The following is a 16,632-nucleotide window of genomic DNA, read 5'->3' as shown; positions in this document are numbered from 1 at the left end:
AGATCAATCCCTTGATTTTGCTTGCACTGACAGTCCTTGTCATTCCAGGAGATGTATTGTATGTAAAGCTAAAAGTAAACAGATCCTAAGTAGAGCTCCTAGGATTGCAGTTCTGTGCCTTATTTTGCACAATTGCTGTTAGCATTTATTGGGAAATGTAGTTGACTATCCCGTAGGAAATAAGATCCTCCCACACTATTTTTTTTTCTCCCAATGGAAAGAAAATATTTTAACTGAGAAATAGAATACAAAGTCACTTATATAAATAGCGTGCAAAACAGAGTTATTGATTTCAGACTTAATTATAGCTTGTGTTCAAATAAAAGAGGTCTACACAAGAAATAATGAAAATAAAAAAAAAAAATTAAAATAGAGGTTATTCCTGTCTCTTTAAAAGGTCACTAAAGGGAAAGGAGGATGAGTCACAAACCACCTTAGCAGAGCTGAAAACTGGGGCAATTCCCCAGAACTCTGTGTGGGGAAGTGGGGGTGTAGCGCATTACTACTTAGCAAACAAGCACCTGGCAACAGCAAGGTGGTGACTCAGGACAGTGACGGTTCCAAGGGAGGAAGTGGCTGAGTCTCTGCTAGAGAGAGACAGGCCTGAGAGCTGAGTCTGTATCATCGGCACAGGCCTGCCTCCATTGTCTTCTGAAGAAAAGGTCAGACTGTTTATCCTTCATGCTTCTTCAACAACACGGCAATGACCCCTGATTTTCACATTAAATGAAATTCTGTCTGTGTAAATATGTTGGCTAACCAGCTGAAGAGTAGGGTGAGGCTGTAATGTTTGTCCCTGACCAAATTGTTCTAGAATTTCATAAAGGGAAGTTAATAGAATCAGATTATCTTAGAGGTAAAAAGGAGAGTGCAGGGGGCTAGTTTGACAGCTATATAACGTGCAAAGATTTTTAATTACTTGGTTGGTCTTTCAGGAAAGTGCTAAAAACCAAAAAAACTGAGAGAACTACAAAGTGTAAGTTTAGCTTAGTTAACAGAAAAGGTCATAAAACAAGGAGGATTCTGAGAGAAATCATCTCAAGTGATGAAGTGTGTGGACCTCAATTATTATTGTGCATACTATCAAACCAAACTGAGCAAATTTGCTCAGTGAAGCACTTGAGTTACTTCTGAACCTAAGGAACCCTGTAGCCAGAAAATTAGAAGATAAAATGAAATCTAAATTCACATTTTGGTATTGGTGAGAGCTCAACAATGAGAAGATCATCTTATTGTGTTTGATATCATTCTCCACCCATTAGATTGTCTGATGCTTACTGTAACCTAATTTACACATTTGATTTTACCTGGACTCAGAAACTGTTGTTTCACAGACTTCAACAAGGGCAGCCCTAAAGCTACTTTGAGAAGTAAAGCAGTCTGATCCTATGTTATTCCTGGTGATCTTAGAAAATGTGTAAGTGTGTTAGTTCCTCATATTTCTCCCAAGAAAGTTGTTAATCGTCTTTTCCTGACTTGATCCCCAAACACTAATATCCTGGTGCATGCCTAACCTCCCCCAAGACATTGCATCTCTATGTTACATGCACTCAAAAAACGTCTGGAGGCTTTGCTGGAGATAATAGTGATTTATTCACAGGTCTTGGAGTTTGCAAATGGGATACACAGCAAAACCCCAGAAGTGTTCTAAAGAAGAAAGAAAAGTTCAAAAGTTCTTGTAGTAAAAGGTATATTCTTGAAAAGTATCAGGCCTGTATTCTTAGCCCTAGGATTGGTCAAAGGTGGTTATCAGTCAGACGTCAGGAGGTCCGGATGAGGCATGCGGGATGGTCTGGAAGATGGGTGCCCGGAGGTCTGGTCCGTCCCAGGCTGGTCTGGATGCTGGGTGTCTGATGGATGTACACGTGAGTACTTCAGAGGGTAATCACTAGATACATAGGCCCTTCGGGGAATAATTGGAAGGTTACCTGGAGGCCCAGATGTATAACCAGGCACTGACACAGACTGGAAAGTTCAAAAATGTTTACATTTCCCAGCTAGTTAAACAAGAATGACATTTTCCCACATGCCTCAAACTTCATGATGTTAGTTATTTTAGCAGCTCACTTAAAATTACTCCATTTTATGTTTTCTCACCTAAAAAGCAAAAACAGAAACAGAATAAAATGAAAAAAAAAATGGCAAAGGGCTCTTAGAAATTAATAATATGAATGATGAAGAGATGAAAAATTCCCAGAAAATAAGGCAAAAAGACAAAGACAAGTAAAGAAAGTGTGATATAGATTCTAGGGATTAATGTAGGAGAACATCTGAGGAAAGAGGAGTTCCAAAAAAGGAGAACAAAAAAACTTCCTGGAACCGAGGCCACGAGTCTTCAGATTGATTGATTGATTGACTCTTTAAACGAAAAGAGATTCCCACCAAGGCATATAGTCATGAAATTACAGAACATGAGGGCTAAAAGAATCTTGAAAGTGTCTTTCAAATCAGTTCACATGCAAGGGAATAGGAATGGCATCAAACCGGCTAGCAGAAATTTAGCATCTGGGAAAACAGAGAAACCCTCCTCCAAATGTTTTTGAAACAACGGTTTTTCTCCTAGACAAACTCATAGTTAAGTATGAGGGTAAATAAAAGCACTTGAAGACACATGAGAACTCAAGTTTAGAACTTTTGTAGGAGACTACTGAAGATTACACGGCAACAGATGAGAGTGTACCTGTGGTGGCAAACTTCTGGGACCGCAGAAAGGAAGCGATTCAGCACAGGTAGGAGGCAAAGGAAAGTCCCAGGGTAATAGTGAAAGGGCACCCTAAATGGGAGCTGAGCAACAAACCCAAGAGTAAATCAATCAGGACTTGAGCAGAAGGATGGCTAGGGCCTCTGAGAAAAAATAAAATTGATAGATTATCTGATATGTTTGAGCACTTGAAAAATATTAATTTTAGAGGGATAGGATGGAGCATGTACATACTTTTTTTTTCATGAGAAATTGAAAGATGTGCCTGTTACTAATGTTCAGAAATGACAAAATAGGGCCATTATTAATGCTAGGAAAAATCGTGTTTTACAGGAAAGAACACGACTCTGAAGTGTCAGCATTTACACAGGCATGCAAATGTAATGCTGAAAACCCACTTAACAAAAAAATCGCATTGTAACTATCTTGGGAAATTGGCAGATGTAAGGAAAGTGGGGCTGGTGGTAGAAGAGATGTAAATCTTCATTTACTATTACAGGATAGTAATAAATAAATTTGAAATTGATAAATAAGTATACCAGGATAAACAGATTACTTGGAAATGTGAAAGTAAATACCAGGAAAAAAAGTGTGAGCATTAAAAAGAGTTTCATCTGGGAAATGAGATAGAGATGATCGAGGGATTATAGTAATCAGAGTAAGAATACTGTAATTTTATTTTATCATTAACTTTTAGTCCTCACTCAAAGGTGTTTGTTGATTTTAGAGAGTTTGTGGGGGGGGGGAGAGAGAGAGAGAGAGGGAGAGAGAGGAACATCCATGTGAGAAATAAACATGGAGTTGCCTCCCCTACGTGCCCAACCAGGGATCGAACTCGAAACTCAGGTGTATGCCCTGAGAGGGAATCAAATCCACAATCTTTTGGTGTATGGGATAACATTCCAACCAACTACACCACCTGGCCAGGACTACAGTATTTTTAAATGGCTATCACTTCACTTAATTTCTCTCTCCCCCTCCCTTTCTCTTACATGTACACACATGCACACACGCTCATACACTCACTTCTATGAATTAAGACTTTGGGGGTGTTTTGAGTAGGAGATTACAAATTAGGGTGCCCAGAGTAGAGGAGCAGAGCACAAAACCAGCCTTGCCACTAGCCCAAGTAAGTGTGCAAGTCAGAAAAAATCATTTTACTGCCATCTGCCAGAAAATCGTGGAAATAAATTCAAGAAACCAGTAACGACTATGGCTGTGCACAGAGCCCAGCAGAATCCTGCCTCCGTTCTGCCTGTGACCAGCGGTGAGAAAAGGGCTGATGCGGGTCTGAGGCCTCTGAAGAAGTTCCTCTCCTGTTTCCTAATCTCCTCGGGATTATTAATATTCCTAGAGAGATTTACAAGGTTCCCTTCCCTGAAACTAGTAGCTATAAAAAATGGGATATGTGTCTTATGCTTATAAGAGACATAGATAATTCCTGATATAAATGAATGACTGATGTGTTAAAAATTATAAAATCTTCACATTCTGTTACTAGGATTGTATTACCTTCACCTTTGAGAAGTATAGAACCAGGGCTCTCATGACAATTTGTCTGTTGTTTTTATTTTAAGTTAAATTTATTGAAGTAACATTGGTTAATAATATTATATAAATTTGGGGTGTACAATATTATAATTGAACATCTGTGTACTCTACTCCATGCTCACCATCCGAAGTTTAATTTCGAGTCCCAATATAACCACTTTCTCTTTGTGCCTTTGAATTGGACATCCCTGAGATCAATTTCTTTATATGAAAAATGAAGTATATACATACCTACCTCATGAAGTACTTTGAAAATTGAATAACATACTATTTAGAAAGTATTTCAGAAGTTGGTACTCAGGAAGCACTCAATAAGCTTTACCGTTACTACTAATCCAACCAATACTACCTCACTCTTATGTATACGCATAGTCACGGTAATGATCAATTCTATCAGTTGGACTTTACATTTGGCAGCTAGTCACAAAAAGAAAAATAACAGGATCTTTAAGTGTTTTTCTGCTCAAGTAAAATGAGTTTGAGGGTGGGTGGTCTAGAGCTCATAGGGTGGTGCCGGACTCACCAGAGAACAAGCCTGTTTCAATATTCCTACTGTGCCTTTCCCATTCATCCATGGCTTCTATCTTCAAGGTTTTCCCATGGCCCATGATGGCTGCTGAAGCTCCAGCCACCACGTCTGAGTTTCAGGCAAGAAGTAAAAGAAAGGAAAGAAAGTGAAAAGAGCTCATGCAAGTGGGCTGTCCCTTTCTTAAGGAGCCTTTCTAAATTCTACATCTAGTTGCAATGGAGGATGTCAAAAGGAGTCTTTTAACTGGTCATATTGCTATCCTGAGCTAATATCAAAGTTTAGTCATTAAATAAGAAGAAAATCAGTATTGGTCTGGCACCTAGCCTTTCTTATAACTATAAATTAGGACCCTAACTAACATTGCCAGCATGATTAAGGTTTTAACTGATCTAAGCACTCCTCCAAAATGATGTTGCCTTTGTTCATGCCCCATGGTAAAGATCTGCTTGGCCAGTGGGATGCAAGGTTCCTTGAAGTTTGCATGAAGATAATTCGCTTCAAGATACAATAGCAAAATTTTTGAATTCTGAAAGTAAGACAGGGTGCCAGTCATTCACATTTTGCATTTCCTTTTGCCTTCAGGGAATACTTATACAGATACATGCATATACTGTGTCATTCTGTATTATTCACGAAGCATGGGATATCTCTACATTGGCATATAAGTGGTAAAGTCAGCCTACATATAAGGATCAGCTTTTCTCTTGACCCAATCATTTAAAAATAGCATCTCTAATAATAAGCTTAGAAAAAATATTATCTTGTAATTGACATACTTTTCCAGTGAGAATGTTCTAAGAACTAAAGTGTGATATGACATAAAACATGAAAAAAAATGTACCTCTTTCTTTGTAAATTATTACCTTTCATATAAGGGAGAATTTAAGCAATGAAAACCAGGGTTTTTGAGGAGAAATATTATAACTCTCCCTGGAGAATTAAAGCTTAATATTCAACATAGAGACATCACTGGCTTAAAAGCATCTACCATGGTCAAGGCAGATGATGAGCCATCCTGGTTTGTGTGGGACATTCCCAGTGTTAGCTCTGAAAATCACACATCCCGGGAAATCTTCAGTTCTGGGCAAACCGGGACAGTTGGTTACCCTATTTTTAGCCAATGTCAGGGTAGCTGGCTTAGTGTAGTGCAAGAGAAACAACCAGGATTTTTCAAATCTGGATAACGAAATCCTAACATACGATCCACTGTTCGGAAACACAGATGCTGGGTCAGAGCGAAAGGGGATGTTTCCGGGAAGCGGGACAGAAGCAGACACGGGAGGAAGCAGGTCAGCAGTGACCAGCTAATTGGTCAACGTTGCTTGTGGTTTGTGCCATGCTATGGGCATGTGTCCATGACCCTGTCTGCTGCTGACAGTGAGTCTTGCTTGCCAATAAGTATTCATAAATTCAGGGGATTTTCATAGTAAACTTCAACCTTAACTTTAGGTACTAGGTCATAATCCACACGTCTGGTTTTTCAAGTGCTCATAGAGGGTTGCCAGATAATATATAGGATGTGCAGTTACATTTGAATTTCAAATTACTTTTTAGTTTAGGTATGTTCCAAATATTACATAAGACATAATTATACTAAAAATTATCCATCGCTTATCTTTCTTTTGTGAGCCCCCTCTTAGGTACCTTGGCCCTTTCAGAAAAGGTCCTGGGTGCCCACTACCTGCTCCACTGAGTAAAAAGGAGGGAGTTCAAGGTAGAATTCCTTCAACCCTATTCCTATCACTCTCTCCCCAGCTGTCTGGGTGTATGTTCCCATCTTTTCTTCTTTTGTTCCTCTCTCAGAACTGAGATTTTCCTTCTCTTGAAATCTTTCCCTTGCAACATTCCGTGATCTCAGCTCCTCCAGCTCCTCCCCTCCTGCTGGTTTGCTTCCTTTGGCAAGGGAACAGCAGAGTCTCTTTGATCTGTATAGAAAGGCTCCCCTTTGCCCTCTCATTGCCATTGCCCCCCCTTTTTTTTCACACTCAAGCTCATTGAGACGCAGTTTGCACGGGTGGGTCCCACACCTGACTAATCAACAGCCTTACCTGGGAAATGTTACTGAACTGTTGGTTCCAAGATCCCGCCCCTAGACCTTTTAAAAACCAGGGTGGGACCTTTAACACATCAAGCCATTTCTACCTCCTCAATTATCTCTGGGCTCTATTCCTGCCTCTGAGTGTCCACTGTCATTTTTTTGGTCTAGGTAAGGATAAAGATTACTACCTTTCTCTTTCAGTTTCCCTACGTGCCTCTGATCTTCTAAATACACTTCCACATAATCTTCAGATTAGTTTATTTAGATTTGTGTTTTCATATTTCTAGTTTGAGTTCTTAACTGACTTCCCTTTGCCTTTAGGATAAAGTCCAAGTCCTTAGCATGCCAAACAGAGCTGTTAATTACAAAGCCACTCCTAACCGTACAGCCCAATTGCTCATCACCCTTTTCCCCAAGAATGCTTAACTACCTGCAATTTTTCCAGGCACTGTGAGTCTTTTCCCCAGGTTTTACCTTTAAAAGTCCCTGCCAGAAACTCATTTAGCCCACTTCTTCACCCCAGTCATCCTTTTCCTTTTAAATAATGAAATTACCTGTATACCTGTCTGCCATGCTATGGATACCGAACTCCTTGAGAGCAGAAAAGATACCTGATTTATTTTTGTGACCTCACTATATACCACAATGCCATAAGATATTGTTGTAGGTACTTTGTAAAGCAAAGAATGCCTGGATGAACTACTGAATGATTGAATTTAAAATTTTAAAAAGCCAACAAGTTATTACCCAGAGAAGAACTAGAATGCAAATTAAAATTTCAAAAGGCAACTGAAATTTAGAAAACTTATCAAAACTTATTAAACTTAGAGTGGACAGGATCTCAGAGTTCGTGTAGTCTATTTTATAAATGTCTACAGATTTAAAAAAATGAAAAATAAATTGTAACTCAAATTCATACCTACACCTCATCTGAAACAACTGGGTCTGTATTCAGCTATGTTTCCTGTTTTTGTTTTTGGTTTTCATCTGTACTGTTGATTCTTTGTTTATCTTTCTCTTTACCATAAAGCTTCCACAATGGCTACCAAATCTCCCAATGCACCAGTAAATCCAACTAGTAACCTCCATGCAAATGACAGTATGTCTCGTCTATTCACCCCTATGTCTGAATCTGTATGCTAAATTGGTTGAATGTTTCAGAATCCATTCTCTGTCTCTGCTGGCCTGTGAGTAGAATCTTTTATCTGAGCAGATCAACTTATTTTTTCCCATCAGTGCAGACATTTGTCATCAGCTATTTATGGTTTCTTCATATTTATACTATTAATTATTTTGCCACATTAACTAGAAATTACAAGATCTCTAAGATTTTATAATTTGCAAATTTGCAAACACATGTGCAAAACACATAGTCCATCTTGCCTCACGCTTTATATACAGTTTGCCTTCTGTTGCGAATAGCAGTGTGGTGTGTTAAATTGTTTTTGCCCCTCAACTTTTAAAAATCTGATAAAATACACATAACAAAATTTACCATCATAGCCATTTTAAAGTATGCAGTTCAGCGGTATTAAGTAAATCCATTCATATTGTTGCACAGTCATCACAACCATCCATCTCCAGAACTCTTTTTATCTTGCAAACTGGAACTCTATACCATTCAACAATAACATCCCCGCTTTTTTACCCTTCCCCTAATCCCTGACAACCACCGTTCTACTTTCTGTCTCTACCATGTTGACTACTCTAAGTACCTTATGTAAGTAGAATCATACAGTATTACTGTTTTCGTGGCTGGCTTATTTCACTTAGCACAATGTCCTCAGTGTTCATCCATGCCGCAGCACACGTCAGAATTCCTGTTCTTTTTAAGGCATGTAATATTCCATTGTATTTGTATACCACATTTTGCATATCTGTTCCTCTTTCCATGGACACTTGGGGTGCTTCCATGTTTTAGCTATTTGGAGTAATGCTGCCTGAACATGGGTGCACAAATATCTCCTCAAGATCCTGCTTTCAATTCTTTTGAGTGTATACCCAGAAGTGGAGTTGCTGAATCACATGGTAATTCTATTTTGAATTTTTTGAAGAGCCATCATACTGCTTTCCACAGTGGCTGTACCATTTTACATTCCCACCAGAAGTGCAAAAGGGTTCCAATTTCTTTACATCCTCACCATCACTTAATTTCTGTTTTTTGATGGTTGCTACCCTAAGGGGTATGAGGTAGTAACTTGTTTATATTATTAAGGTTATTTGGTCTACTTTGAATAATTTGATAGCCTAAGTACCTCTGTTCCTATTGATTATTTTTAGTCTATTTTTAAAGCTTCATTTTGTTCTTAGCAAATAATAGATCATAACATACTGCTCTCATTTCCTGAATATTGATCTGTAGTGTTTCTGACACAAAATGATCAGTGACCTTGAACAGATGACAATACCACATGTGCTTTCAACTTTGAAATTTGATGTAAAAGTCAGAAATGCTAACTGGTTTCCTTTATTTGTTTAATGACTATATATTTGATAATATTAAGAACTCAGTGAGGGGTAAGGGGTGAGAACAGGTAGGCTATAGATGAAAAAGATTGGTTATCAATTGATAATTGTTGAAATTGGGTGATGGATTCAAGGAAGTTTATTATATTAGTCTTTCTATTTCTGAGTAAATTATGATTTTTCATTGTAAAAAAGTTTTTAAAGCTGTGTTTAATCTGTTACATTATTAAGTATTTTAAAAGATAACATTTGTTAAGCATGGTGAGAAGAGCTTTTTGGTTATTGCAGAAAAGAAAACTGTGAAATAAGATGTGTATATCACACTCACACATTGTTTTTTTTGCATTTGATCCTTAGATGACTGATGATTGATCTAGTTCTCATGATATAAATTTGGATCATAATAGAAAAATTTTAATTACTAAATATTGCATAAATTCAATTGGATCAAAAGCATGTTACTCTTGTACTCTTCAATTGATACATAATCTAAACATTCCACTTTCTGCCGAGAGACCTAAATAGAGCCCTGTGCAGTAGAACTTTCTGTAGTGATGGAACCTCATGTGTCTACTCTGTCCAATATGGTAGCTACTAGCCATCTATAGTTATTGAACTGGTTGATATGAGGAAGTGGTTAGTGGGCCTGAGGAATGGAAGTTTAATTTTCATTTGTATTTTTAAGCACTTTCTTTAGAAGATCTGACAAATTATGTTTTTCAGGGAGGATATATATGCCTTTAACACGTGGGAAATAACATCACAACAGAGGGGACTTGAGCAGCAGGAACTCTCACTCACTGCTGCTGGGGATGCACATGGTGCAGCCACTTTGGAAGACAGTCTGGCGGTTTCTTACAAAACTGAACATACTCTTACCATGTGATCCAGCAATTGTGCTCCTTTGTATTTAGCCAAATGAATTGAAAGTTTATGTCCACACAAAAAATAAATTAATTAAACAAAATCACAAAATTATTCCATAAATTAAAAATTAGGGATTAGAATTCATACTACTTGACTTGATATACTTTAAAGATTTTAAAATTTAAACTGAGAAAGCATTATAAATAATTTGTCTATAAATAATGTTATAAGTTTCAAGTGTAGTTAGTCAATTATTATATGTGTCTTATTTTAAGATTTCAATACAGTACCATACTAAAGAATATTAATGGCTGCTAATAATAACAATAATAATAGACATTTATAGAATGCTTAGCATGTGATGCACTATTAAAGTATTGATATGTATTCAATAAATATGTATGAATTAATGTGTTAAAGTTAACACATTTCATACTTATACCACCTCTACCAGGTATGTATACTGTTAATATTTCCATTTTTCAATGAAGAAACTAAGACACAGAGAAGTAGTAACTTACTCAGGTTAATGCTGGCAACTGCTGGGACTGAGATTTGAACCCAGAAATTTGGCTTAAGTCTACATTCTTAATTGCTTTGCTATTTCACTCTCCTGCACTGTGTTAATAAAAAATTTTTCATCACGTTGGAAAAAATCCTATGTAGAGTAGTAGATTATAAAATTGAAGGGAAAAAGGATATGAGATCAAATATAGAGAATCATTCACCGTGTTTACTCCTCCAGGCCCCCAAAAAAACTATGCTTAGGAAAAAAGACCAGAAAACAAATTTTTTGTCTTTTTGGGTATGTTTTCAAATTTTCTATAATCAGAAAAAATATTTATTATACAACTTTAGCTATTGAAATTATGAAGCATACTTAAAAGTTCTTTATGGTTTATATTAATATTTTACATTAAAGGCAATCTTAATCTAGACTTAATAAAAGTTCATTAAAAATTCTCCTGGAAAGTCTGGCCATTTATTTTCCCAGATGCCCACTCTGAGAATTAGATGGTCTCAGTTAAGTGTGAAGATGCTTTTGTTTCCAGTAAGTTATTAGGGCCATATTCCTTAGAGATATGATTTTCCTTATTTGCCAGATAAATAAACTTAAACTTATTTTCCTTGAAAAGACAAATCATTAGGTACTCCATAAAACTGAACTCTGAACTAACATTTTAACCTCTCTGAGGTTGGCAAGTAGATTGCATGTAGAATAAAAGTACGCATTTCACAAATGTTTCTTGTCATCCTTCAATGATTTCAGTACTTTAGGTAAAATTATCTTTTGGATATGTCATGTATATATGACCTAAGGCAACTTTTCATGAAGCAGGAGATACATTACATATGTTAGTCTAGATTCTCCCGAAAGTCATGAAACAGATTCTAGAATTGTCTACTATAAACATGAGTCATTGTGTTACTAGTTGCCATGTATTAAGTATCTACCATATGACAGGAACTATACTAGGTATTTTGTTATTTTATTAAATCCTCATTCCAGTATAGTAAAGTGGGTCACTTTATTTTTATTTTACAAATGAGAAAATTAATGTGCTAAGAAACATTTGACTAGGCCAGCTTTGGTGAGCTACAGAGCCAGCCTTCAAATTCAGGTCTACTGGGGTAATAATTGTAAAGATCAAATAAGACAACTCAGGTAGAAATAACCCAAATGTTAACTGCAGTAGGGTGAGGCCCTACTCTGCTATGACTAGTGACCTTTCAGAAAGGAAATTTGGAAGAGACGTGCACACAGGGAGAATGCCATGTGAAGATGAGGGTGGAGATCAAAGTAATCCTTCTACAAGCCAGGAAATGCCAGAGATTGCCAGAAAACCACCAGAGGCCAGGGAGGAGGCATAGAACGGATTCTTCCTCACAATCCTCCCAACAAACCAACCCTGCTGACACTTGATCTCTGACTTCTAGCCTCCAGAACTGAGAGGTAACAAATTTCTGTTGCGTATTCCACTCAGTTTGTGATCCTTTGTTACAGAAACCCTAGGAAACGAATGCAAGCCCCAAACCACAAACAACTCAAAGGTCCATTGTGTACATATATTCAGTAAAACAGGTTAAACAAAAATGGTATATTCACACAGTGGAATATGTCAATGCAAGGAATGTCCAAACATGTAGAGATTTTTTACAAGGGTTTATTTGAGCCAAACTTACTACATATGCAAGAGAGAGAGATCTTAACTGCTCCAGAGAATAACAATTTTGCAGCTTTGTTTATGTGTTTGAAATTAAGGGGGGGAGATTACATAGAGGTAGGGGGAAACAAGTCAGGGTGTGGATTAAGGGGTCACAATTACTGCACAGCAACAAAAATGAACTAACTGCAACCACACTCAGCAACATCAACAAAGCTTTCAAACATAAAGTTAAGTAAAAGAATCATACTCAAAATTATACATATTAGTATGATTCCATGTACACAAAGTCAAAACTATAAATTAGTCACAACTAGTTTATGTTGCTACAGGTCAGAACATGGTTACCCTTTGTATGGGAGTAGAGACAGGAAGTGAGCCAGAAGCTTTTCTAGGGTTCTGGAAATAGTCTGTGTCTTAATATATAGGTACTGGTCATGTGTGTTTGTTCCCTTTATGAAAAAGCTTTAAGCTGTACAATTGTGAATTGCATACTTTCCTGTAAGTATGTGTGGATGGAAAGCAGTTCTACAAAAAGCAGCCTCACAGGGTAATCTGATCATAAATTCCTAACTGGACAAGTCATATGAGTAGTCATGCTTCAGGCTTATAACTTTTTGAGTAAAAGGTTTATCTTTACTTTAAGCAAGCCCTGTCTATTTTTTTTCTGTGCATCTAGGACAATAGTCCTTTTAATTTGCCTTTTTCAGGTTTCTCAGAAGCAAAATCAGCTAGTTTAATACCTTTGAAATAATTGAAGCAACCCTTAAGAGAACACATAATCTATTATCTTGTAATTCAATCCCCACCTTGCTTTCTCCCATCTTCATGTCACCTTGCTCATAGTCTTTAATTCAAAATGCATTAAAGAAAGAAAGAACAACAAAAAAAGAAAAAATGTGTAAAAGCAGCTGCAAACTTCCATTCTGAGAAGCATTTTCTCAGTCTGTTGAAATCTTGCTTCTGCGTGTATCCACTGTTTGGCTCAAATTTTTATAAAAATTCTCTGTAAGTTTGCCAGATGTTCTTACCTTAACATTTTATGTTTTTATCACACATGGGTGCTGGATTTTATCAAATGCTTCTTCCGCATTTATGGATATGATCATGTGATTTTTGCCTTTCATTTTGTTTCTGTGATGTATCACATTTATCGATTTGTGAATATTGTATTATCCTGGCATCCCTGCAATAAATCTCACTTGATCATGGTGTACGATCTGTTTAACGTATTGTGGGATCTGGTTTGCTAGTATTTTGTTGAGGATTTTCATGTCTTTGTTCATCAGAAGTATCGGCCTGTAATTTTCTTTCTTTGTTGTGTCTACTGGGTTTTGGATTAGGATAATACTGGCCTCGTAAAACAGTGCAGTTTCCTCTGTTTTTGAATTTTTGGGAATAGTTTGTGAAGGATTGGTATTAGTTCTTCTTTGAATGTTTGGTGAAATTCACCTACGAAGCTGTCTGTTCCAGAGTTTTTGTAGGTTGGTAGTGTTTTGATCACTGCTTCAATTTTGCTAGTTGTTATTGGTCTGTTCTGGCTTTCTGCTTCATTCTGATTTGGTTTTGGGAGATTATATGTTTCTAGAAATTTATCCATTTCACAGAAGTTGTCCAATTTCTTGGCATATAGTTATTTATAGTAATTTCTTACAATCCTTTGTAGTTCTGTGGTATTGGTTGTTACTGTTTCTCTTTCATTTCTGATTTTATTTATTTGGGTCCTCTCTCTTTTTTTCTTGATGAATCTGGTTAAAAGTTTGTCAATTTTGTTTATCATTTCAAAGAACCAGCTCCTGGATTTATTGATCCTTTGGATTGTTGTTTTAGTTTCTGTGTCATTTAATTCTACTCTGATCCTGGTTATTTCTTTCCTTCTACTTGCTCTGGGCTCTGTTTGTTATGCTTCTTCCAGTTCTTGTAGATGTAGGGTTAGGCTGTTTATTTGAAATATTTCTATTTTTTTTAGGTGGGCCTATATTCCTATGAACTTCCCTCTCAGGACTGCCTTTGCTATGTCCCATAGTTATGGATTGTGGTGTGTTCATTTTCATTTGTTTCCAGGTACTTTTTGATTTCTTACTTGATCTCATTGTTAACCCATTCATTATTTAATAATCTGTTATTCAGCCTCCATGTACTTGAATGTTTCTAAGTGTTTTTTTTCTTTAGGTTGGTTTCTAGTTTTAAGTCATTGTGATCCAAGGAGGTGCTTGGTATGATTTCAGTTTTCTTGAATTTGTTAAGGCTTGTTTTGTGTAGTCTGCCTTTGAGAACGATCTATGCACATTTGAGAAGAATGTGTGGTTTGCTTCTTTAGGGTGAAATATTCTATAAATACCAATTAAGCCCATTTGATCTAAAGTGTTGTTCAGTATTTTTGTTGACTTTTTGTTTGGAAGATCTATCCATTGTTGACAGTGGGATGTTAAAATCCCCTACATTGACTGTTGCTGTCTATCTCTTTCTTAAAGTCCTCCAAATCTTTCTTTATATATGTAGGTGCACTTATATTGGGAGCATATGTTTATAAGAGTTATATCTTCTTGTTGGACTACTCCCTTAAATATTATGAAGCAACCTTCTTTGTCTCTTGTTATTGCCTTTGTTTTGAAGTCTATTTTGTCTGATATATGTATATTCCAGCTTTTTTTTTTCATGTTCATTTGTGTGGAATATTTTTTCCATCCCTTCACTTTTAGTTTGTAAATATCTATTGTTCTGTGGTGAATCTCTTGTGGACAACCTGTATGTGGGTCATCTTTTCTTAAGCATTCTGCTACCCTATGCCTTTGGCTTGGAGCATTTAATCCCTTTACATTTAAGGTTATCATTGATAGGTACTTATTCATTGCCATTTTTCCCTTTGTACCTGCGTCCTCCTTCTCTCTCTCTCTCTCCCTCTTTATTTCTTCCTCTTCTTAAAACAGTCACTTTAGCATCTCTTGCAGTGCTGGTTTGGTGGAGATGCACTCTTTTAGTCCTCTTTTGTCTGGAAAGCTCTTTATTTCACCTTCCATTTTAAATGAGAGCCTTGCTGGATAGAGTAGTCTTGGTTGTGGGTCCTTGCTTTTTATTACTTGGAATATTTCTTGCCAATCCCTTCTAGCTTGTAGTGTTTATTGAGAAATCAGATAATAACCTTGTTGGGGCTCCCTTGTATGTTACTAGCTGTTTCTCCCTTGCTGCCTTTAAGATGGCCTCTGTGTCTTTAAATTTTTCCATTTTGGTTATAACATGTCTTAGAGTGGGCCTCTTTGGGTTGATCTCGACTGGGCCGCTCTGTGCTTCTTGGACTTGAGTAACTTTTTCCCTCACCAAGTTAGGGAAGGTTTCCACCATTATTTTTTCAAACAGGTTCTATCCCTTGCTCCTTGTTCTCCTTCTGGTATCCCTATGATGCAAATATTGTCATGTTTCAACTTGTCCCAAAGCTCCCTATCCTCATTCTTTTAGAGTATTTTTTCATTTTGTTGCTGTGCCTGTATGTTTTTTTTCTACTTTGTCTTCCAACTCACTGATTTGATCATCTACTTCATCTAGCCTGTTCTTCATCCCTTCTAGTGTGTTCTTCATCAGCCAGTGCCTTCTTCATTTCCATCTGGTTCCTATTCAAGGTTTTTATGTCCTTTTTCATGCAGATGAAGGTCCCACTAATTTTCCTGTAGTTCTCACTGAGTTCCTTGAGCATCCTTATAACTATTATTTTGAACTCTATGTCTGAGAAGACACTTGCTTCAATAAGACACTTGCTTAGCTCTTTTTCTGGCCATTCCTCTTTTTCTTTCATTTGGGGGTTGTTTCTGGGTCTCCCCATTTTAGTTGCCTCTTTGTGCTTGTTTCCATGTATTAGACTGATCTGCTTTGACTATCTATCTTGTGGAGCAGCCTTGTGTGTTAAAAGTCCTGTGGGGCTGAGTGGTATAGACTCTTTGATTTCCTGATCTGGATGCTCTAGGAATGAGCTCTGTGTGGGTTATATAGACCCTCCTGTTATATTTGGTTTCTGATTATCACTGGCCCATTTGTTGGTCAGAGCTCTCATGTATCTATCTGGCTGGCTAAGAGTTTCAACCCCTACCATGTGTTGTATTTGTTTTATATGTGCTGGCAGAGCAAAGCAAAGCAATAGAACACCACACCAAAGCAAGCATACACACACACCCCACCCACCACAGCTATATCAATAGCAAGAGAGTAAAGAATAATAAAAGTGTAGAGAGAAATGGGCAAGTAGAGTAAGGGGTAAGGGAAAAAAAATATGAGAAGACCAAAGGAAAGGAAAGTGATTATGAGAAGAGAAATGGGAAGACAT

Source organism: Phyllostomus discolor, chromosome 11, assembly GCF_004126475.2.
Source record: "Phyllostomus discolor isolate MPI-MPIP mPhyDis1 chromosome 11, mPhyDis1.pri.v3, whole genome shotgun sequence".
NCBI classification, from domain to species: domain Eukaryota; kingdom Metazoa; phylum Chordata; class Mammalia; order Chiroptera; family Phyllostomidae; genus Phyllostomus; species Phyllostomus discolor.
The sequence above is the reverse complement of the archived record's forward strand: the minus strand, read 5'-3'. Positions refer to the sequence as shown.